Here is a 24,794-nt window from a genome sequence, read left to right as displayed (position 1 = left end):
TTGATATGTAGTTTGGACTCCGATGAAGACCAACGGCCGTGGATTATTAGATCGTTGGCGTGGGCTCCCCACCCTGTGAGTGAGGCATCATCACTACTGTGATCTATGGCCATAGTTGCCAAAAGGTTCTCCCTTCAGAATATTGTCCTCACAGGCCTAAGATCCTGTGCGACCCTGCTTGGAACCTGAAATAGGTCTGACATGTTCCCCGAGAATTGAGACCATTGAGTCCTGAGAGCACATTGAAGGGATCTCATTCTCAGGTGAGCCTCTGGCACCAGAAAAATGCAGGATGACATGAGGCCGAGCAACCTCAAAAAGTCAAAGGCTGGAAGATGTTGGGCACCAATATCTGCAAATGTCTTGAGCCCTCACCCCAGGTGGCAAGCTCTTTCCTAAGGATGTATCCAGTGCGGCCCAAATAATTGGAACTTTTGAGATGGTGTCATATGGGGCTTCTTGTAAATGAGGGAGAAGCCCAGTCTGTGAAGAGAGTTGCAGGTGACGTTGATCAGCCAATCGTCCAGGTAGTGTTACGCTCACCTGCTGTCTGTAGAGATGTTGGGGCACGGTTGCAGCCCTCCCGGGTATGAGGTTGCTCTGGTCCGACTTCCCCCTCTGCATGTATGTGGTGACTGGTGGCAATAGGTGATGCTGCCTGGGACAACTCCTGTGTGGAGAATAGGGGCGTGAGTATGCCAGCTTGTGCGCTTGATCTCCTTCCAGACCCCTTCTCCCAAACTGTGGTACCCTTGGGATGCGCTGTCCCTGGAAAGCTCACCTGTTGATTAGTTTTGGCAAGCACTCCATCCTGCTGCTTCTGGCAGGGGCGCTCGTATGATCTGGACCGAGTTCCTTCACTGGTCCCTTGCACGTGGCAGTCCAGTCCTGCTGCGACTAAGCCACTATACTTCAGGGTAAGTGTTCCTGTTTGCCTTTGTCTTTCCTCGTCTGTTTTTGTTGTATTGTAAAGTTTGTAGTCTTGTATTGCTGTCTGTTCCACTTTTGATGTTTGCTCTTTAGCTTTCTTCCCTGAAGTTGCAGGCCCGGCAGAAGCTGCGGAGCTCGAGGCGACAGCCGGAGGGAATGAGGAACGGAGCTGCAGTGGTACAGTAGCTGGTAAGTTGTTAAATAGGGGCGTACGGGGTTCAAATTTCAAATGCGGGGCGACCCTAGGACGGATGTTTGAACCTCGTCTTTCTTCTTCTTCACAGGGTCCGAGTTCATGGATGCGGAGTGTGGTGCTGTGGCGTCGGGATCAAGGTCACTGGATGTCAGGAGATGAGTCTGCAGATGAGTCTGCAGTTGAAGCGATGAAGCACCGGTTTCCTGGAAGTGAGTATGCAGGAGAACGCCTGTTTTCAAAGGTAAGTAAACTGGTCCAAGCGGCGGTGAGCGTCACGTTGCACACGAGTGCACAGTAACGCGAAGCACCGGCCTTAAGGATGGAGCAGCTTATATAGCCAAGCTTCTGAAGCCACGCCCACCAGGTTAAGCCTGCCTGCCACACCCAATGAGTCAGCATATGAAGACCAGGCCTAGGGAGCCACACCCGATGAGTCAGCACATGAGGATGTTCTCTGGAATAAAGGCCTTCAGCTCCTGGAAAGTTCTTGTAAAATAATAGCACTCCTGCACTGAAATAAAGTATTCCTGCTCACACCTCTATATGAGCCCCGCCAAAGGCGCCAGGACTGAGTCCAGCCAGGGCCTCTGTGTTTATGGGTCCCAAAGGGACCCATTGCCCCCATCACTAGATGGTGTGGTTTTTGTGTTCTGGGGCCATGACAGGCAGGGGTAGACTTGAATCCCCCCTCTCCTGAGACTTGCTGCCACCAGCAGCACCATCAGTGAAAACCCTTGGGTCGGAGGTCAGCCCAAAAGGCAGAACTCAAACTGATAATGAGAACCGCCAGTGGCGTGCTCGAGATGGATTGGCACATGAAATTAAGCATCCTGAAGGTCCAATTACACCATCCAATCCTGGAGTTGGAGGGCTTGAAGGATCTGAGAAAGTGTGACCATCTTGAACTTGTCCTTCCTGAGGAACTTGTTCAAGTATCTCAAGTCCAAGATGGGCCTCAGTCATCTGTCCTTCTTGGGTATTAGGAAACATGGACAGTACCATCCTTTGTTCCTCTCCGCCACAGATACCAGCTCTATAGCACCTTTCTCTAGCAAGGTCAAAATTTCCAGCACAAGGAGCAGATCTGGAACCCTCAAAGAATGACTCCCCGGTGGATGGTTCTGTGGTCTCTGAATGAAGGGAAGGCAGTAACCTTGGGCTATGGTTTCTAATGCCCAAGTATCCAAAGTCTCACCATTCTTTAAGATGCTGGGACAGTCTGCCTCCTGGGATTCCGGGATTCAAGACCTCAGAGAGGTTTTAAGACGGCTGAAGCAGTGGCTGTTGGTAAAGATGCCCCTGCTTGGGCGGGCTTTGCACCTCTCCCACCACAAGGGAATCTTCTTTGACCAGCCATTCCTCTCACTCTTCCAACTGAGGAGTAGTAGAGAAAGGATCTACCCCTCCAAGAAGGGGCACTGGGGTGAAAGGGCAGAGGCTGTCTAATAGCGGCACCCAAAGACTTGGCTGCCGCCTTCCAGGTCTGCAGCTTCTCAAGGCTTTCGTCAGCCTTGCTGCCAAAAAGGTGAGACACGTCAAAAGGCACATTAAGGAGTCTAGTTTGTACATCCGGTGCAAATCCAGACTTCCTTAACCACACAAATCTGCAAATTACTGTGCTTGCTGCCATGGCTCTGCGAATGCCATCAGCAGAATCCAGACCCGACTGAAGAGACTTGCACATGGCTTCTTTGCCATCTCTAACAATAGCCAAGCAACTGTCTCTTTCCTCCCCTTCAAAAATATGCTTAGGAGAGCAAAGGGTGATTAGACGGGGTGTAGCACATAAGCAGCGGCATGACAGCCAGGAGCAGTCAAGCACACATTAAGAAATCAAGCAAACAAACAAACAAATAGGACTGGATGTTGCAGCAGATTCTGCGTAGGATTGCAGAGTTCCCAATGACTGTATGAGAGCAAAGCAAACAATGTCAAGGCGAAGTTGGGTTGTGTGATGCCGTTTACAGGACATGCGCATTTCTAAGGTCAAAATGCGATCGTTAGGCATGGCTGAGCATCAATGATGGTGACTGCGGCTAAATAATGCAAAAACTAGGCAAGCACATCGGACACATAGTACAATATAAGTAGTTATAGTAGGTGCAGAGTTGTCGTGTGCACAGGCTAAGAGTGTTTAGGGTGCATGTGCCAGAAGTAGGTTTCATTTATAGATGAATAAGATTGAGTCAGCTTACCCAGAAGGGCAGTAGCATGCACGGGATGAGGGGTGCACGTACAGGGGTCTTGGCCGTGGCCTCTGTCCACTCTGGACAGGCAGAGATCCTTGTTGGGATGGTCCTTATTGGGTGGGCCGGCGTTCGCCTGCCGGCGAGTAATTGGTCTTCATAAAGGAAGGTTGACCAATCATAGGAGAATACAGGGCATGAAGGCGAATCGAACTCAGGCTGCAACACTGAAGGTGCCGTTGGCCATCTTAGGTTGGGGCCTCCTCGTGTCACACAGTGGTGGCTTTGGAGGTTTCAGCAAGAAACAACGTCTCCAGGAGGAATTGAGGCACAAAAACAAAATAGTGTGCAGAGAGCGCACTGTATAGGAAATGTCAACCGGTTTCCCAACTTATTGGGCAAAGAAGTAGGTGCTCGCGTTCAGGAGGTGGCAAATCACCCACACAGCCTACCTTACTGGAAATGGAGCAACAGGTTCAGCTGTGAGGCGGGGGGCACTGCTCCTGCAATGCGGGGCTGCTCCTTCACCAGCGGTTGGGTCGGAATGCAATTACAGGCCCGGGGACAGGCAGAGATCCTTGTGGGGATGGTCCTTAGTGGGTGGGCCAGCGTTCACCTGCCAGCGAGTGATTGGTCTTCATAAAGGAAGGGTGACCAGTCATAGGAGAATACAGGGCATGAAGGCGAATCAAACTCAGGTTGCAACACTGAAGGTGCCGTCGGCCATCTTAGGTTGGTGCGACGGCACGGTGTTAAGGAGTTTTACAAAAGGCCACCTATGATAGGACTAGAGAAGACTCACACTTGGGACACAGGGCTCCAACTCTTAGTATAGGCCTGAACCACACAATTATTTTGGTAGCAATGGCTGAGCAGCCAGACTTATCTTGGGAAGGATAATAGGGATACAGGTGGTACAAATAACTTAGAGCAGGGTTGTCCAACTCCAGCACTCGAGGGACATAAACATGTCAGATTTTCAGGATACCCCCAGTTAATATTCATGAGATAAATTTGCATAAAATGATTCTAAATGTATGCACATTTCTTATGAATACTATTGAGTGTGTATCCTAAAAACCAGTCAGGATTCCCGCCCATGAGGCCTGGAGTTGGACAAGCCTGACATAGGCCAAAGAAACACTAACACACTAAAGGTTATATGAAAATAATGGCTTCTTTTATATACACACACCAAACCAAAAGAAAGTAAAAAGCTAAGTACTATAACACACAATAAGTAACTTTAGAAAAACCAATGTATTATTCACAGTAAGTAAAACACTTTGTAATTATTTTTTGAATGACAGTATGTAATTCAAAGGGAACTAAAATACTTTTGTAATGACTGTTTCAGGTAAGATAAATGAAACAAAACCAACACAAGGTAAGTAAATACTTGGCAATTTCACAGAGGCCTAACACTTTGGCAGTCCATCCCCAACTAGTTATGAGTGTCTCAGAGTCAGTTCGGAGGGCAAAACAGGTAACTGACAGCTGTAGAAAGGTCAAAGGTTTGAGAGGAAGTCTTCAGTAGCAATTAAGTACATTATTTGTTGTGAAAAACAGTCATGAATTCAAAGAAGGCTCCCTGTATGCACCCAGACATTAGGCCTGGGCAAACTCTGAAACACACTAATCAGCACTCTAGCAACACAGGAGCAGCAAAGTTCTACGAAGAGTCTCACAGTACCTTATGAGTGAAGGAGTTGCAGCACGATGCAGTAGCAGCAGACCCAGTCATAAGAAGACAATGCCCTGCACAGTGTCCACAGGTCCTAGGGTACTGGCTGTTTGCAGCCCGTGAAGGACACCGCTCTTCGTGGGATGGCTCGAAATGGAGGTCATCTCAAGACTGATTGGTCCCACCAGTCTAAAAGGGGAGCGTCATCTTCGAAGTTCTCCTGCTGTTTGGAAGAAGGGGTCGGACAGCAACGGTTACTCAGAGGGCTTCTGCAGTCATCCGAAAGTGGCTGCGTTTGACACCTCTTCTTCCTCATCGATTCTATTGTTCCAGTGGTCAGCTTGTCTTCAGCCCCAGGAGCCATGCCTTTTATGCTGGAACCCAGCTAATCAGCACCCATGCACCATTCTAACTCTGGGTGGTGGCTGTCTGTTCAGGATACCCAGTTCCGCAATTGGAACTGGTTCCAGACAGGCACACCAGAAGACAAATAACGGCCGAGTTTTCTGACTCCTCGTCCATTTCCGGTCCTCCCAGAAATTCAGGAGCCTTGGCAGGCTTCACAAAAGATTCCTACCAAAGGCCAAAGTCATACCAGGGCCTCCCCCACTGAGCACAGCAGGATCACCAAGCAAAAGAGAAATGGCAAAAAAAGGAATACAGCCACAATTTTGGGTCAATGTTGACCCTTCTGTGCATTACCCCAGCTGTAAGTACAGCCTGGGAGTAAATAATTGCACACTATTAGGTAGAATAAAACCACTGCCACCAGCCATGCAGATTTGCCCATCACTGTAACCAAAACGTTACAAGAGCAGTGAGAAAGGGGATACAGTGTAACGCCTCAGCACTACACATAAGGGGGCTGGGGGTGCTGATCTCACAATATAAAAGGTTAGGAAATATGCCAAAAATCCCCTTGTCCTTGGGGCCTTAGGTTCTCCCAAGGAAAAGAACTGAAAATAAAAAGGGAAGCCCAAGGGGCTCCTAGCCACACCGCACAGAGTGCGGTGTGTAGCAACATTCAATGACAGATGCCATATAACTTGGAGGAAAGCATTTCTCCAAGAGAGTTACTAAAAGAAATACAAAGTATGCCAAAAAATGGGGTAAAAGAATGAGTGTGGGGAAAAAGGTTTCCACTCACTCAGGGGAACAGACCAAAAATCCATAAATCCATCAAAAGGTGCTGTGGGACTCGCATGTGGAGGAGAAAAAATAAAATCTACCCTAACCACATGTCCATCCTGTGCACCCCTTCACTGGGAATATATTAACTCAAATCTAAACTTTCATCATTGAGGGAAATATGGACTATTTTGCATAACTTAATTTTACCCCTCTAGCAGGTAGTGCTTTATTTGGTAATACAACTCTGCCAAAAGCTGAATCCAGAATTCTAGATCAAGAGGTAAATAAACATGACTAGTGCTACCGTTACTAAACCAAATGTTACTTCAGATCCCAGGAACTCTACAGGTAAACATCAGGTTACATGTAGGGCAACATGACCCATCACATAAGCCATTATTGTCAGTTATTTCCAGGCACCCAAATTGCCCTACATAACCACTGAACGACATGCTGATCCTTTCAAGCTTCTCATGACGAATAACTCACCAAATTTGCCGTATGCACAAAACTCCAACCGTAGGGACCCTTGAGTACAATTTGGAGAAACTAAAGCTGTGTACACAACGAAAGTGCCAAAACTAAAAAAGAGCTCAAATGGAAATAGTGAATCCTTAACTAATAAATGCACACACTGGTTGAGGCACACCAAGGGTTGCCCATCAATTATACGAGCTAACATCATACAGGCCAAAATAATTCATATCCAAATTGATATTGCTTATGATCTGATAGAACGTATTGTGGTTTAAAATCGCTTAGCTTAGAATCTTACTCTGCTCAACCTCGGCACCATTAGATCCAAGATCCAGCTGCATAGTTTGAAGACTTTTAAATTCATGGTACATTTTGCCTCTAGAACACAACCAGAATGTTGTGCTCAGTAAGGGAATTGTTGACCATTCACCAGAATTGACTGTTGGAAAGTCTCACAGGGCCTAACAATGAAAGTCACCCTCTGCACCTAGTATTGCCATGACAAAATCTCAGGATGCATCTGTAAAGGCGTAGTATTGGAAGGTTCTATCCTGGAACGTGGCAGGCATCCAGTCTACATTAACTAACACAGATTTTAATTATTTCTTGGAAAGTAATATCACCACAGAAGAAACGTGGGCTACTTTACTTATACCTAGGCCAGGATATAAATATTTGATTAATTCAGCACTAAGAGGTGGCAGAGGATGCCCTAGTGGCAGTTTTATAATATGGATCAAAAATGATATTAATGTCAGAATTGATCAAATACATACCAGCAGCCCAGATATTTCAATTCTCAAATTGATGTTGCCCGATGTTCTATTAATAATCCTTTTAATTTGGGCTATTAGGTGTTGCTTGCAACACGTATAAAGCCCAAACTATTGCATTGAAGTATTGATTCAAGTACAGATAGGGAAGAATGGCATCTGACGAGGGACACAGAGGAAGGACATTTTAGGAGGGAGACACAGTGTATAGGTGTTTGGTTATGCACCCACCCATTGCCTGGCCATAGCTATGCCAATGCCTATAGTAATTCCCACCCATTCCTGCCTCTCCACCCCCAAACCTCCTCCTCATGGGAACTCTGAGCTCGCTCGAAGCCTTTCGATTCTGTGCAGCTTACTCATGTACCGACGTAAGAAGCAGGCTGCCTGGTTTAATATTACCATGTTACAAAGAATGTTCAATAAAGTTGTGAGATAAGAAACGATCCCTCACGTGCACAGCTTATACTTCCTCTCCCCGTCTCTCACACTGCTTTCCAACAACTCTCCGAAATAAGCTATACCAGGAATCTTCTAACTGACTAGAAGCCTTTAACAAAATTGCTTTGTAAAATGTTACAAAATAAAGTCTTGGTAATCCTATATATCTGTGGCCATGGAACCTAAGTCAACTAAATACTCGAAAAAAATAGAGTGGAATGGCATTGTTGGGGATGACTACAATCCTCCTTTCCTCTCTATGCTGCCTCATGAGCTGTGGATCTAAATCGGGTAGAGACGGTTTAATTTTTCATTTACCAAACATGGCTCCAGTAGCGGATTTACTGGAACTGCAAGGCTTCGGGGAGACCCAGAGGTGAGGCATGGACTTGTTGGTGAGCAGGGTGGGTGGGTCCGTTTTTACCTTGAGGAAGCAACTGATCTCAGGAGAATTAGCGTGCTATCCACTGGTTACACCCAGTTATACTTTACTAGTGTTCCCCTCCAGATTCTCAGTTTTTACATCCAAGATATAGCGCTGAAACTGCTCTCCCTATTCACATAACGATCGGACAGGGAGACCCTAAACTGCAGCTCTAAACAGATAAGGGGCACCAAAAAGTTTGACAGTTTTCCTGCTGGATTGCCAGAACAAATAATAGAATCACTATGGCCCCAGATGCCTGGCCAGTGTGCATGCTCTGCAGCTCAATGTAGTTGCTTTCGATATTCCACGTTCTGAACTCTTCATTCTGTGGCCCCTGAATCTACTACGGTCATCTCCTTCGTACTCGTACCGCACGCAGGTATGGCAGATCCTCGCATACGGTGGATCAAGATCAAGACCGGCGTGATGAAGCGGAACATGGATAGGAGTCAGTGAAGAGTGTGCAAAGTATCCGAGGAATCAGATTATACCATCCCCGGATTGAAATATACGAGGGACGATCAAGGACGTTCTTTCTTGAGATCTACAAATTTTAAAGGTGTGATCCATGTGCAAGACACCCCCACATCTGAATTTTTCATCAGTTCAGGTGCAGAGTAATCTATCACCACTGTAGGATAAACTCCATCGTTGACACGTGACTCCATTATTTTGTGTGGAGATTGATGTTTGAGGACATCCCCCACCTTATCGACATTTCAGAGTGGTTGCAATTGAACCATCCATCTCCTGAAGAAAGTCACCTATATCGACTGGCCCAAATTAGGAGCCCATCCTTTGACGACCAAAACATATGTCGAGTTATATCAAACAAGCGCTATGCTATTTGATTTTGTGTATTAACACTTACTGAAAATACAAAGAAGTGTTGTGATTTATGTAAATATATATGTTTCTAACCTAATTGTGGAAGACTTATGTATACAGTGAGAGTGTGAATGAATGATGGAATGAATGGTGGTGTATACATGTGGATGTTGAGAATAACAAACGATTTGAAGGTTACATATAAAAAAATATTTTTTGACAAGTGTTGATGTTGTCATTTGTAACAGATGTTCTGTTCTATTTCGCCAAGGTCCATTGTCTGTTCCATTATATTTAGCCTGAAGGACCTGTGGTAGTGAAGGCATCCCTTATTTTGAAACTTTCCCTGATGGTGGCTGCCATGCAATTTCTTGGCAGTCTCATCCGCATGTATGCACTCAAACCACTTATCAGAATTAGCAGTGATTGTAGCATCAGCTAATTGGCCCACATTGGCATCTGAAGCTCTCCCAACCTTAATAACAAGAGGTCAGAATGCAGTATGCTTCCACAATTAGCGGACAGAGCCTGGGATTCACAGGACAAATGCCTTGACACTACACATTGAGGCCTCCAGCTCTTGCCCCTGTTGATGTAAAGCCTCATTCCTGATGGTGATCAATAGCCATCTTTATACACATTAGAGTGACTCAGTCAATACTTTTATGCTTCACTGGCGTGACATATGAGGTTACAAGCGTTGCCAAAGCATTTTCAAGTTTATAGGAATTACAAAAATTGCTATTACTCCTGGCATTTGTCCCATATGTATCTTTTCTCCATCTTTAAGCTTGGTTAAGTTACCAATTTTACTGGACAATTCTCTATTTTCGTTTGTGTTTTCCCTGTTTTAACCGATTTGGGGATTTGTATGATGAAGTAGATTACATTCCCTATCCGGGTCACATTATTGAAAGATCAGGTTGTTCTTTGCTTTTAGGGTGAGTATGCTACATCCTTTTTCGATATGTGTCTGTGGTCATTGACCTTGTATATGGCCATTAGGTGTCTGTGCTTTGGGGATCATAGTAGTAGATAAGTACACTGCCACAAATTAGACTTTAACATGCCTGAAGGTACCTGCTGTGACACATACTAGTATGCATCCCTTCATGTCACAGTTAAATGTATGGTCACTAGCAGTGGGAGGACTCGTTCAGGCAAATTTGAAACCATCAGAATGTCGAGTGTAATCCGGAAACATTGGCGGTCACTCAGGGATATAGATTAGGGAAGTGCAAGGGAAGATGAGCTATTGCCAGCTTCCTAGGACCTTGAAGATGCTCCCTTCTACACTGCTATCTTGCTGGTCCCCTTCATGCTATTGTAAAATGCGCATTCTTTTTCTCCCTTTGCAACACTGAAAAAATTGTGTGATGCGGTAGGTATTGGGAGGCCAAGATGAGCACTGGGGAGATTTTAGCAAGGGGATGATTTTCAATGGCAAAAGTGTGCCTTGATAATTTTTGGAATATCACATTTTTGACCCGGTATCCTGCGGAAATTCACATTTTTGTGGAGTTTGTGCATGCTTACCGATCACAAGCATGACACATCCCGTTGTCATATGCAGGATAAATATCTCAGCAAGACGAGATCTGTGTTCTTCCTGCTAAGCATAGTTTTGCAACCGCACATGAGAACTAAAATGTTCATCTATTAAAGGTTGATAAACTAAGTGCAAAGAAAAGAAATTGCTGTGGCTTTGGTGTAGTATCAATTATGCACAGAACCACCTTTGCACTTTGATTCAGAGGAGAGAGAGAGAGAGAGAGAGAAAGAGAAAGATCACACTCCTGACGATCCAGTTAGAATGCCACACACCAAACATGACAACTCAAACCAAGAACAACGAGCAAGGCCCGATTCCACATACGACCTCAGGCACACCCCACCATTTTGACAAAACCAACCGCAATTAGAGTATAACCCTAAGATCGACATCTAACCTACTAGAGTCATCTACCATCCCTCCCACTTGCTTCCTACCGCCTTCCTCATGTCTAGCCCTCCATGCTTTGCAATTCCAAGCTCCCTAATTCACAGTCCTCAACAGCTCAAGCCCCTGACCCGCCGCATACCACACGCTGTCACAGGTTTCCTCTTTTCCTCTTTTCTCACCTGTTTTCTCTGTTTTGCTGAGTCCTTTGTCGGGGTTTTCTTCCGAGCGGTTCGGGTCTTGTACAAGCCCGCTCGGCCGTCTTCGGATTCCAAGATTCGTTCAGCTTCTTCGTCTGGGATCTAGGAAACTCCAGGAAGCTAGGAATGGAGGCAGCACGCGGAGGCGGTCTGTGCGGAACGCGGAAGAACAGGATCAAGGAAGGTAGAAGGAAAGGAGGAGGAGGAAGGTCCGGGAACTGGGAAGCAACACAGTAGAGGAGAACTAATTACAGAGCACGTCAGGCCACAGCTATCGGTAGCGTTGAGATGCGCGGAACCGCAGGGGAGTGGCTAATTTATAAAATGTGCTGCCTAGGACGTAAAGGTCGATAGACCGCGTTCCGTGTATACGGCCATGTTGGGTGTACCACAGCGAGTAACCCCCGATGTGCCAGGGAACAGGAAGACCAGAAAGGGCGTGATCGACGGATCATGACAGCATGCGCCCCCCTTCTAAAACCCGTTCCACCGGGTTTACCTTGATGAATTTGGTGGAAACTTTTGAGCAATCTGGGGGAGTTCAAATTTGAGACTGGTTCCCAGGTACGTTTGCTGGGTGGATAACCTTTCCATTCCACCAGGTATTGAAGTTTGCCTCGTCTATATCGGGAATCACAAATACGAGAAACTTTGTATTCCAGCTGGTCATTGACAAGCACAGGACTAGGTCTAAGAGTAGTCTGGGTAGTTTGGATGAAGGGCTTCAACAGGGATTTGTGAAAAACTGGATGTATCTTCTTCCAGGAATCCGGGAGTTGAAGTCAAAAGGCCACAGGATTGATGATCTCTTTTATAGAGAAGGGTCCATAATACCGGGGGCCAACTTATTCGGTCTGAGATGTCGGGGTAGAAGTTTTGAGGATAGCCATACTTTATCCCCAATGCTGTATGAAGGCCCTGGTCTTCTCCTTGAATCTGCATAGTGTTTGGTTTGGATTCGTGCTCTTTCGAGATGTTCCTTGGCTTCTCTCTGCACATTTTTGAGTGTTTCAATCCAGGAATCGACAGTAGGAACAGGTGTAGGGTGTGGAAGAACAGAAGGTAAGACCGAAGGATGAAATCCTTGGCTGCAGAAAAAACGGCTGGTCTTAACAGCCGAATGGTCTGAATTATTGTAAGCGAATTCGGCTACTGGTACTAAAAGTGATCAATCATCCTGCACTTTAAGTAGTGAAACAACGAAGATATTGTTCAAAGGTTTGGTTTACTCGTTCTGTGACCCGTTGGTTTGGGGATGATATCCCGAGGAGAGAGCTTGTTGAATCCCTAGTATCCTGCAGAGGTGTTTCCAGAATTGAGATATATACTGGGGTCCTCTGTCCGATATGATCTTGGAAGGGAGTCCATGCAGTCGGAAGACGTGTTCCAGGAAAATACCAGCAAGTTCTGAAGAGGATGGTAATTTATACAGAGGGGTAAAGTGAGCCATACGAGTGAATAGATCAATGGTGACCATGATAGTGGTATAACCTCTAGAAGGCGGCAATTCCACAATGAAGTCTGTAGCAATGATCTCCCAAGGTCTGGTTGGTGGTGTAGGCTGTAATAAGAGACCTGCTGGTTTCTGGTTATCATGTTTGTTCTGATTACAGACGGAGCAAGACTGAATATACAGTTGTACATCGGTCTTCATCTTGGGCCACCAAAATGGTCTTTGAATTAGACGGAGGGTGTTGGAAATACCACGATGTCCGGAAAGAAGAGTATCATGGCAGAGATTTTTTATTTTTTGTTGTAATTTTTGCGTAAAAATGACCATTTTGGTATCTTTGAACAAGTATCCGTCTTTGGCTCTCAAGTTCCATCGATTCCTTTCTGAAATTCCTTTTAAAAGCTCCGAAGTCTGAGTTTGCATACGAATCTCTTCCAGGAGGTTGTTTGCTTGAGCCACGAATATGTTATGAGGAAACATCTTGGGATACGTCCCATCCTCCGGAGGCTCATAGTCTGGACGACGAGAAAGTACATCAGCTATTACATTTTGGGTTCCAGGAACGTGGTGAATCTGAAACTGATATTGGGCAAAAAAGAAGGCCCAGCGAGCTTGGCGACTATTCCTACATTCTAGGGCTTGCAATACTTGTAGGTTTTGATGATCCGTGCGGACATGGACCAGAAATTTGGCTCCTAGAAGTAAATGACGCCATTCTGTGAAGGCTTGACGGGTGGCTAGCAGCTCTTTCTCTAGGACGGAGTAATGGGTTTCACCAGGGGTTAATGACAGAGAAAGATAGGCGATGGGATGTTCCAAGTTGTCCTCGAATTGCTGTTTTAGGACGGCTCCAATGGCGTAATTGGAGGCATCTGTCTCCACTATGAATGGTCGATTAATATCAGGCTGAGCAAGAATGGGAGCTTGTGTAAATGCAGACTTTAGCTGTTGGAAGGCTTTCTCTTGGGCCATGGTCCAATGAAACAGAACGCTTTTTTCAATAAGGCAATTATTGGTTGGACAATCTCGGAAAAGGAAGGTATGAATTTCCTATAGAAATGAGCCAAGCCCAGGAAGGATTGTATCCGTTTCACCGAGGCAGGGGCAGGCCAGGATAAAATAGCCTTAACCTTGGATTGATCCATACCGATACCATCGGGAGTAAGGACAAACCCTAGGTAGTGAACAGTAGAAGTATGGAAGATGCATTTCTCTGGCTTTGCCAGGAGTTTATTTTTGCGTAAGCGCTGCAATACTGCTTTCACATGTTCTTCGTGCTTGAGAGGGTCCTTTAAAAATATTAGAATATCGTCCAGATAAACAATCACAAAAAGGAACAGCATGTCCGAGAATACTCGATCCATGAAACGCTGGAACACCGCTGGGGCATTAGCAAGTCCAAAGGGCATGACTAAGTATTCAAAATGCCCAAAGGGTGTTCTAAAGGCTGTCTTCCACTCGTCACCTGCCCTGATACAAATCAAATGATAGGCGCCCCTGAGATCCAGCTTGGTGAACACAACTGCGCCTCTTACTGCCTCCAGGATGTCTGAGATCAAGGGCAACGGATAGCGACCCTTGAGAGTACATTGATTTAGACCTCGATAATCCAGACACGGTCTGAGTTCTTTAGTGTCTTTTTTAGGAACGAAGAACAGGGAGGCCCCTGAAGGAGATTTAGATGGTCGTATGGTGCCATTTGCGAGATTTGTATCCAGGTATTCACAAAGGGCTTTCTTTTCAGGTTCTGATAGGATGAACATCCTTCCAAAGGGAATCACCGCAGAAGGTTCCGTTTCAATAGCACAATCTTCAGGTCTGTGGGGAGGTAAGGCCTGAACAATGACGGAGGAGAAAACATCGGAATATTCCTGGTAAGCCTCCGGGACCCGGATGATGTTTGAGACTGAGATTGTGCTCTGATGAGATGTAGAAAATCCCTTCGATGGGTTAGGATCAAGGTCTGGATGTAAGCAGTGGGACATACAAAACTCAGAACCCAGGAAGAAGGATCCCGTTGCCCAATTGATATAGGGGTTGTGTCTTTGAAGTCAGGGCATTCCCAAAACCATGGGGTAATGGGCTGTCTTGATGATGTCAAATCTTATCCTTTCTCGATGTTGATTTATAGCAAGCTCGATCTCCTTGGTCTGCAGGGTTATAGGTCCAGAAGAAAGGGGTCTTCCATCAATTGCTTCCACAGGTTGCATGATAGTCCGGGATTCGTAAGGAATATGATGTTTTAAGACCCATTCATGATCTATGAATACCCCCATAGCTCCACAGTCGACCAGTGCCAGGATGGGGTATATTTCTTTCTTGGATGTTGTCAAGAAGGCCTGTAAGATTACCAAGGAATTTTGTCCAGGAGAGTTCAAGGATGGAATAGAGGTGGAGCAGACATCTCTCTCCCGAACCTGCTCTCCGTTTAGGATCGGGAGCTGGCGTTTCCCGAGCGCCGTGGGGGGGGCAATCGGACATTCTCTTACTAAATGTTTGTCGGATGCACAATACATACATAATCCAGTATGAATCCTTCGCATCCTCTCTTGTGGTGTAATGGGTCCAAGGAAGGCCCCTAATTGCATAGGTTCAGGCTCATTGCTTGGAGTAGAAATGCCTTCTGAGCTTGAAGGGGTTCCAATGGGGTTTTTCTGGAGTGGTAACTTGGTCTTCTTTTTTTCTGCCTTTCTCTCCTGAATGCGAAAGTCAATCTGTAGAGCGAGATCCATTAGGGCTTGAAAGGAACCCGGGCGTGCCACTCTTGCTAGTTCGTCCTTGATCTCTTTGTTTAGCCCTATTCGAAATAAAGTAAAACAAGCTTCAGAGGACCAATCCGCTTCCTTAGCCAGCTGTTTGAAGCGTGTGACATACGTGAGCAAGTCCTGGGTACCCTGATGAGTCGAGTAAACGTTCCTGTGCACTGTAAACTTGTTCCGGGCATTCGAACATGGTCTTGAGGGCCTCTATAAAGCTGTCGTAGTCATCCAGGAGAGCATCACCAGTTTTAACTAATGGGGTGGCCCAGGTCAAGGCATTCCTGGAAAGATGCCAAATAATAAAGCCCACTTTAGCCCTGGGCGTAGAAAAATAATAAGGCTTAAATGTAAAGTGGACCAAACAAGAATCTAGGAATCCACGAAGGCTCTTGGCTGAACCGTCGTACTTGTCAACGACGCCGCCTAGAATTATACTCTCCTTCGTGGCGGAATCACGGGATAACACCAATTGTTATAACGCAGCGTTTTCCGCCTTTAAGTTTTCCACTTCGGTCGTCAGCTCTTGCATGCCACGCATAAGATCCTGGGCGGCCGCTTCCATGTCTGTATTGAGATCGGTCAGGTGGTGTCTCAATCTGTCACAGGTATCCCCTTTTCTCACCTGATTTCTCTGTTTTGCGGAGTCCTTTGTCAGGGTTTTCTTCCGAGTGGTTCGGGTCTTGTACAAGCCCGCTCGGCCGTCTTCGGATTCCAGGATTCGTTCAGCTTCTTCGTCCGGGATCTAGGAAACTCCAGGAAGCTAGGAATGAAGGCAGCATGCAGAGGCGGTCTGCGCGGAACGCGGAAGAACAGAATCAAGGAGGGTAGAAGGAAAGGAGAAGGAGGAAGGTCCGGGAACCGGGAAGCAACACAGTAGAGGAGAACGAACTACGGAGCATGTCAGGCCACAGCTATCGGTAGCGTTGAGACACGCTGAACCGCAGAGGAGTGGCTAATTTATAGAACATGCTGCATAGGACGTAAAGGTCGATAGACCGCATTCCGTGTATACAGCCATGTTGGGTGTACTACAGCGTGTAACTCCCGATGTGCCAGGGACCAGGAAGACCAAAAAGGGCGTGATCGACGGATCATGACACACGCTTGCCCCCAACCAACATCCTAAGCCATGCAAAACCACTCCTGACACAAACTCAATCCCATACTGCCTCTAGATACATCCCGATCTCCACCACAAACCACCCAGATTCCTTCACTATTCTGGAGAAATACACTTCAACTTGAGAATACCCCTCCCCTACAGCAGGAGTGCCCATCCAGCCCATCCCACAACCACACAATGAAACACAAAGCCTCTGTCCAAGAAAGTAAGCTCCAGCTTAACTAACCAAGTTGACCTAACATCTCGGCGCCAGTACCAATACCAACTGCGCATCTACAGCCATAACCACACAGACGGCAGCTAACCCAAAGCCATTGACCCATATGACAACACCTAGTGCTACTCCTATCTTAGCAGATATAACGCTCAAAGGAACCCTCATTAAAGTCAGATCGCTCTCAGCTCATGCCCTAGACATCGCTGCCCTCAGGTCCAACAACCTAGATCTCTTAGCCATAACAGAAGCCTGGCTATACGCAGCTGCTGGTCCTGCACTTTCTTTGGCCGTCCCGGACAACTAGACCATCTACAGATCAGGCAGAGTGCCAAAAGTGGGGGAGTGGCAATCATTGCCAAAATCCACCTCCTCATTAGAGAAATTCCCAATCTATCATTTAATTCAGGCAAACGACTCTCCATCAACTATCCCTAACCCATTCCAGCACAGTGACTATCCATCTCATACAGGCCACATGGAGCAATGCTCTCCTTCAAAGAAGACGTGGCACATCTCCTCTCAGTAAATATCAAGCCTATCTCACAGATTATTCTTATGGGTGACCTTGATTTGGGTCTCCATGACACTTATGACAACAACGCCTCTACCGTCGCCAACACCATTGAAGCACTAGGCTTCACCCATCGCATCACGAGCCCCACTCACATCAAAGGTAGAACACATGACTGGCTAGCGGACCACAATTGTCAAACCAAGATCCAATCCAACACCTCTTGCCCATGGTCCGATCACCACATAATCGCATTCTCTATACCTCACACTAAGACCCAAGCTATACCACCCTCTCAAGCCCCAGCTGCACCTTCAAGAAACTCTTGCAACATAACAACGGAGAACATCCGCCAGCTCCTGCACCACATCACAAATCCTCTGTCGAATACTAGCTACAATCCAATGACAATGGTGGATCTGTACAATCAAACCCTCCTAGTGGCCATCGGCAAGGTAGCACCACTAAGCGTGCGCAAAGCCAAACCTCTTTTGCATATTAACGCCTGGTATTCACCTGATCTTAAAACCTCACACAACACCAAATGAATAGCAGAAGCAAATTGGAAAAAAGCCCCCACGGTTCAGAACAAAACCATTTTCAACAGCTCCTCCAAAGACTGCAAAAAGGCGGTCACTCTAACCAAGAGCTCCACGTACGACAGAATTACCAAAACCAATTCCGACACCAAAGAACTTTTCACCATTCTTCGAGAGCTCGAGTCACTAGTGCCCCTCCCAGGATGCATGTCTAAAAGACACAGCCTGGTGCACAGTTATTCAACAAGTTCTATTAGGAAAAATAGCCTCGCGTCAAACAAAAATCCAACTTAAAAAACAGAATCCAACACTTAACTAGTCTGCACAAATTCCCATACTCCCAGCTCAGAAAGAGAGCACTCACTTCTAATTTGCCCCAATCTCAACAACCGAAGTTCTGAACATCACCACAAGTCTCAAACCCTCCAAATGTCAAGGTGATATCTGCCCAGCCTCGCTCATCAAAGAATGTGCCGCTGAACTCTCACCTTTTATCACAACTCTAATAAACACTTCCTTCAAAACAAATAATGTCCCCACCAACCTCAAAGACGCTTGGGTTCTCCCACTACTAAAGAAACCCACACTTGACCCCAGCATCCCTACTAACTATAGACCAATAACAACCGTTCCATCCCTCTTAAAATACTGGATCGAGCAGCCTACCTGCAAATCCAATAACACCTTGAAACCTTCGACCTCCGCCAATCTGGCTTCCGGCCAGGACCTGGCACCGAAACAGCCCTACTCTATCTTAAAATTAAAATGGACGAATTCAAAGATCCTACTGGACCTATCAGCTGCCTTTGACACGGTAGACTATAACATACTTTGCAATCACCTTGCAACGGCTGTCCACTTCTCTTCTGATGCCATACTCTGGATACAATCCTTCCTGACCAACAGTCTTTTCACCCTCTGCATCAGCACCACCAGCCCCAGTTTCATGCGGAGTGCCGCAAGGCTCTTGCATCGCACCCACACTGTAAAATATTCACAAAATCACTGTTCGACCTCCTTGATGATTTGGGCGTCACCTATATAAACTACGCGGATGACCCTCAAATCCTCATATCCCCTCACAGGCTCACATCACCTTGACTTCAAATCCCTGAACCAAATCATCCAGGCTTGGATGGCCCAACACGGCCTCTGTCTCAATGATGAAAAGACAGAGCTTCTTCTTATCAGCCCACATCATGATGAAAAGACAGAGCTTCTTCTTATCAGCCCACATCATTCAATTAATAAACTTGATGATACTTATGGTTCCTTTACAATTGATGGCAATACCATTAACGTATCTAAGGAAGTAAAAACTCTGGGTATCGACTCAGCGGCTGCCTAAAGAGGCAAGTTAATGCTACTGCCTCAGCGGCTGCCTATGCATCCAAGGTCATGATCGCTTGTAGACCTTTCCTGCTTGCAGACTGCTGCATAACAGTAGCCAGAGCTCTGATCCTATACAGACTGGATTATTGCAATGCCCTCTATATGGGGACCAACAAAAGCAACATCAAAAAACTACAACTGACTCAGAACAATGCACTAAGAGCAGCCTTGAACATTCCCAAGAACATACATTAGTGAAGCAAGACGATCCGCCCATTGGGTGCCAGTACATGACCGCATTCTAGTCAAGACTCTCTCCCTGACTCACAAATGCATCTCTCGATAAGCGCCCAAATACCTTTCCAACAAATTTGCACTGAAGAAATCCAACAGACCAACCAAAGCTGAGTACTACACACACCTCCTTTCTATTCTAAACTTCAAATTACAAAAAGCTGGATGCAACAGCTTTCCAGTACTAGCGGGAAAACGTTGAATGCCTTACCAACTTCTCTTTGTCCCGAAGCATCCTTCTGGACATTCCGCAAACTTCTGAAAACTCGACTTTTCACACTAGAGTAACATACTCAGCCCAACCATACATACTGACGTCCTACACTTCCAACTTATCTCTGATTTCAAATGTTGACACCTATAGTTTCGCTTATGCCCTACTTGAATAAATCATTAATCTGTATGCTTACCCTATTGATTCCACATGTATGTACCCATCATCTTTAAGAGCACCAATGCTAACACGTATGTAACCTTGTAATCTTTTAAGAATATGAGCGCCCAGATGCCCCATGGTTAGGCGCGCTTTACAAATGCCAAAATAAATAAATAAATAGCGAGATATTTCATTTGAGTAGGGACACAATGATTGTAGGTGTTGTTTGGTTATTTGTCCACCCACTGACTGCCCAACACCATGCTAATCCCTATGGCTATTCCCACCAATTTCCTGCACCTCCCCACACACAAAACCTCCTCATGGGAACTCTTTGAGCACACTGTAATTAAGCCTTACCATCAAACTTTGCACTTAAAGTGCCAGCCAGTGTTTTTTCAAAGCAGTGTTCTGATAATTAATTGGAGTTGTAAATGCCCTTCTCATGTAATAGAAATGTCTTCACCAGGTCTAGCTTCAGCCACCATTTATGAGCACTATGCGTGTCCACTGAAGTACTGTTAAAAACAAGAATTGGCAAAGCCAAAGATTTTGGTTTGTGTATAAGTAAAAAGCATTTTCGAGGCAGTACCATTAGATGCCCATGTACCCGCACCATTTTGTATTTGCAACCATCAATAACCAGTCAATACCACTATGGCAGTGCTTGACGGGTGCCTACATAAAAGCCCAAACTGTTGACATTGCCAATGCTTGTTAAAGTTTTTACTATAACATTTCAGTGCGTATCCTCTGAAGCTGCTATACAATCAGAATTGGATAGATACCATTCAAAGTCAAACTAATGAAGCGCCCAAGTCTGTGATGCTACTTGGCGATTTCAACATCCAGTTCTAACCCTTGACCCCCCCTCATGGAAACACTTGTGTTGGTGCCTGTAAACACTTGTTTATAGGCGCCATACAAATGCCCCATAAATACATTCTCTACTTGGAAGATCTCTGGGAAAACCCTGAAATAGAAATTCCAGTTATCAAAATACACAATTTTTATGCAAGTACCTTAGGGTGGGGATATACTTGTTCACAAACATATAAAATAGAAAATATAACCAGTTATATAGATTTCTGTTGAATACATTTAGTTAATTGGAGCCTACTGACGGAACTCTGTCATTCAAAGGGACCAAAGCGACCACGACCCAATACTTATGACATTGAATATCATAATTTGTTGTCGTGGCAGTACCTCAGATATTCATTCTACAAATGTTCGCCGCAAATTAAGCATGTCAGAGAATTCAGAACAACTTTCATTTGGGAATTCAGCTAGTTCCAAGCACCGCCTCCGGTTCCTGGCTGCCAACCTGATATCCACGGTAGCTTGCCATAAATTACGTTTTGTGTTAACGTAGACCGTCCCTCTGCCGCCCCTACCTCTCACACATCCAACATCTTATCTTTTCTCAGCATAGCGGTTGAAGATTGCTCCGAGTCACAGGAAGAATATACTTCGAAAACAGTACGGCTGCTGCCACGACTGAGCAATGTTTGAGAGTGCACGTGCAGGCAGATATTATCTGAGTCCAACTGCATTTCCCAAAGTTCCAGTTTCTTATTTATTGGCAAGGCTGAATGAGGCTTTTGCCAAATCTTCGCCACATTGGCAAGGACATTGTTCTGTGAAGTGATGCATGTTGTCTCAGCCCCTCTGAAAGCCAACATCCTTGTACGGGCTCAGTTATGACCGGGGGCTGTTCTGGTGCCAGAATTCCAATGAACTCTGCAACACCAACCATGTGGTTACGTAACACCCATAAAGACAAAGGTAGGTCCGCAACTGTGCGATTCACAGAGTCCAGCTGGTTGCAGAAAAGATTTCCAGCATTAGTGTTTTTTAAAGATTCAAAGACTTTAGAATATTTCCACCTCTAAGGTTGGAAGCCACCAGGTTATTTGTCAACACCAATAACAGGAAAATAACGACCCTTCTTTTTTCCTATTGTTTAACAATAGCCTGTCTAACAAGGCTACTACTCTTAAGAGCACATGCACAGCTAGTACACTATATATAACCCAGCACTGCCAGCTCACATTCTGCTCCAGGTTCAGAAATCCTGACGTATTAACCACTATTTAACCAGAAATTACTCTCCCTTGGGAGGATGGTGGGTATATGCGACTCTCTAAATAAAAGGCAAAACTGGAGACAGGTAGGTAACTTATTCATCTTCAGTACTGGGTTTAACGTCGATTAACATACTTCAAAATAAAGGATTACAAAGCGGTAACACAAGCACTTCAGAACACAAGTCAGAAAGAATAAAACATGTGTTAATACCATGAATATTAGAAAAAAAGGAGGCCTCATCTAGACAGATTCGTCGGCACTGCTTGGCAGACCCGAGCATCCTCACGTGCCATCATGTCCCAAGCAATAATATCGACTATGTGTGTGCATTCCTCCAGTAGATCTCCTGGAGGGGGGAGTTGTCAAAAAAGGTGCAAGTCGCTGGCTTGCTTCTCATCTGGTCCTTTGTGGCTTTTACACCCAGATTTCATTGCACATCAATGGTTGAGCACAGGTCTTCCTGCTTTCTCTGTCCTCTTTTTGAAATAGCCTTTCTCCCTTAAGAGCCTGACCCATTGCTGCCATTCTCCAACACCAATTCCTTTGTAACTGTGCTCCAACCCCCCTCCCCACTTCGCAAAATGGCCTGCCCATCTCTCCCCCACCCATGTCTCTTGCTGACTTCCTAGTCTGCAGGGATGCCCAATCCCTCAGTAACCCCTGTTGTATTCTGTCCCCACCCCCATCTCTGGGTTCCCATTTTCCATGTGTTAAGAAGGATTTCTGAACTCTGTTCAGGAGGGGCAGAGGTTCAGAAGGCCAACCTAGTTTCTTGGAACAGGGTAATCTCTGGACAAGCAAGACCAACCAGGGTAGCTATGGCAGGCGGTCAAGACTAAGTCTCAAGAGGGGGTGAGGGTGACTGAAGGGCTTCAATGAGCACACAAAGCAAGGACACTTACAAATTACTCCAGACAGGTGTTATATGAAAAATATAGACACATTTATTACAAGGCCTTTGTAACAGACTAATGTTATCACAATAACATTAAGTAAACCAATACATCACACTCAATACAATATATATACACAAGACTAGGAGGGTCAAAAAGGAGGACTGCATGAAATATGTTGACAACCTAGAGGGGACAAAAACAGGCAGTGCAGTTAACCTTTACACCTAAATCAACATCAGTTATTCACCTAACTAAGAGGAAGTCCAAGCCCTAAAAAAAGAGTGGAGCCTTGTGCTCAATAGTACATGTGTGCCAATGCACACGGTTGTTCCCATGGACAAAGCAGGGTCTCTTTAGGGGTCTCTAGCAGCTCGGGAAGGTGGATAAGGCGATGAAGAATAGGTTCCCACTATTCAAGAAGGACCTCCACTTGAAGGCAGAAGCAGTTCGAGAGTTCAGGATGGAGTCGATATTTCACAATAGCAGTGGACAGGAGAGGGGCCACCAGGGGCCACTTGTGCGTCGTTGGGTTCTAGCGCTAGGGGCCACTGGTTGGGGTAATGATTACTCACCGGTCCCTGGAGCAAGGATACCCAAACTTCGGCAGGTTAGTCCAATTCGGTTGCAGGTTCGACAGCTGCAAAAAAGACATCTCGGCACCTTTTAGTTCCTGAGATCCAGCGCGGATTCCCAAACAGGACAGTGGCGATATCTCCACTCTGGGGGGATTAATCACCCCAGTTTCACTGCAGCAGGCTTCAAGGGCAAGAGGGTCACCAATGCAGCGGACTTGCAAAGGACATTGCCACAGCAGGGCAACACGGTAACCGCGTTTACTCCAGTCCGGACGCACTCGTCTCACTTCTGACCTGGGAATGCCAAGTGTACGAAATTCGATGTGAGGGTGCCGTGGACACAGAGCTAGCAGTACACCAAGTTTCGAGGGCCTCCTCCAAATGCCGGCGGAGACAGAGCAAAGATCCTGCGTAAGCTGGTCAGTCCACTGGTTGGCCCAGGGACACTTCCGAGAAAGCTTACTTGCAGGTTTTGGTGAAGGTGCCGAGAATAGTTGGTCCCACTATTCCAATGGGTCAAAGCGTCTGCGCAGACCTTTTAGGACGGCCAGATGCAGAGGGGTCCCACGGGACGACAGCGAGCTCAGGGTGCAAACCTTCCAGCGGGTCACCAGCGGTTCCTCGACTCAGCTTCGTAGTTGCAGGATACCCCTTGTTCAGTGAGAACTCAGGAGATTGACCTGATAGTGGTGTTTCCAGCCTCCTCTTAGCCAAAGTTGCCTTCGTGCCAAAACGGAGAGGACCCAATGGGAGATCTGCTCACAAACGCTCACTCCATACGTGGACCAATCACAGACAATGGTGGTCTCAGGCATTCAGGACACTCCAGACTCTCTGGCGCCCTGGATGTGTATTGGGAACAGACATCCCAGCCCACATCCTGGAAGCACACATGCAAGGCATGCAGAAGCCCGCAAAAGCATTGGGATTCGCGGGAAAATGCATTACCAAATAAGGACTGGTCTGGGTCGACTCGACCTGGGGAAAGTGAAGGGGCAAGATGGCCAAAGAACCTCGTGGCATGGCCATTTTGGAGCCAAGGCCACCTATTTGTGCCAAACGCGGTTAACATGATTAACATGGCAGGAAAGGGTTAAAAAATAATGCAAAATGATAGCTGCCACCAGTCCTGTCCATGACACATCTGCACAGTTCATAAAAAGTCCAGCGAGAGTATCTAGGGCCTTTGGAAATTACTATAGACCCAAGTGTGCTGCATAGTAAGATACATTGCACACTTGTTACATGTTGCACAAAAGTTGCAACATGAGAAAAGGACTAACGGAAACAGTCTCCCAATACTGACTGTCCTAAGGGCATGTCAGTTTCCCCATAAAAAGTGAGCGAAAGCCCAGGAGTACAGCTGAGGGCTGTGTTTCTCTGGCAAAGTCAGTTAGTGGTGTCTAAACAGCAGCA

General features: G+C 46.1%; 1 protein-coding gene across 2 annotated transcripts in view; it reads right to left on the bottom strand.

Moving 5' to 3' along the window:
• Positions 1-24,794, bottom strand: part of NUP62CL (nucleoporin 62 C-terminal like) — a 724,508-nt gene that overhangs the window by 46,550 nt on the left and 653,164 nt on the right. The window lies entirely within an intron of this gene.

Source organism: Ambystoma mexicanum, chromosome 5p, assembly GCF_040938575.1.
Source record: "Ambystoma mexicanum isolate Mex_15411 chromosome 5p, UKY_AmexF1_1, whole genome shotgun sequence".
NCBI classification, from domain to species: Eukaryota; Metazoa; Chordata; class Amphibia; order Caudata; family Ambystomatidae; genus Ambystoma; species Ambystoma mexicanum.
Note: the sequence above shows the minus strand (reverse complement) of the source record. Positions and strands in the feature narration are given on the sequence as shown.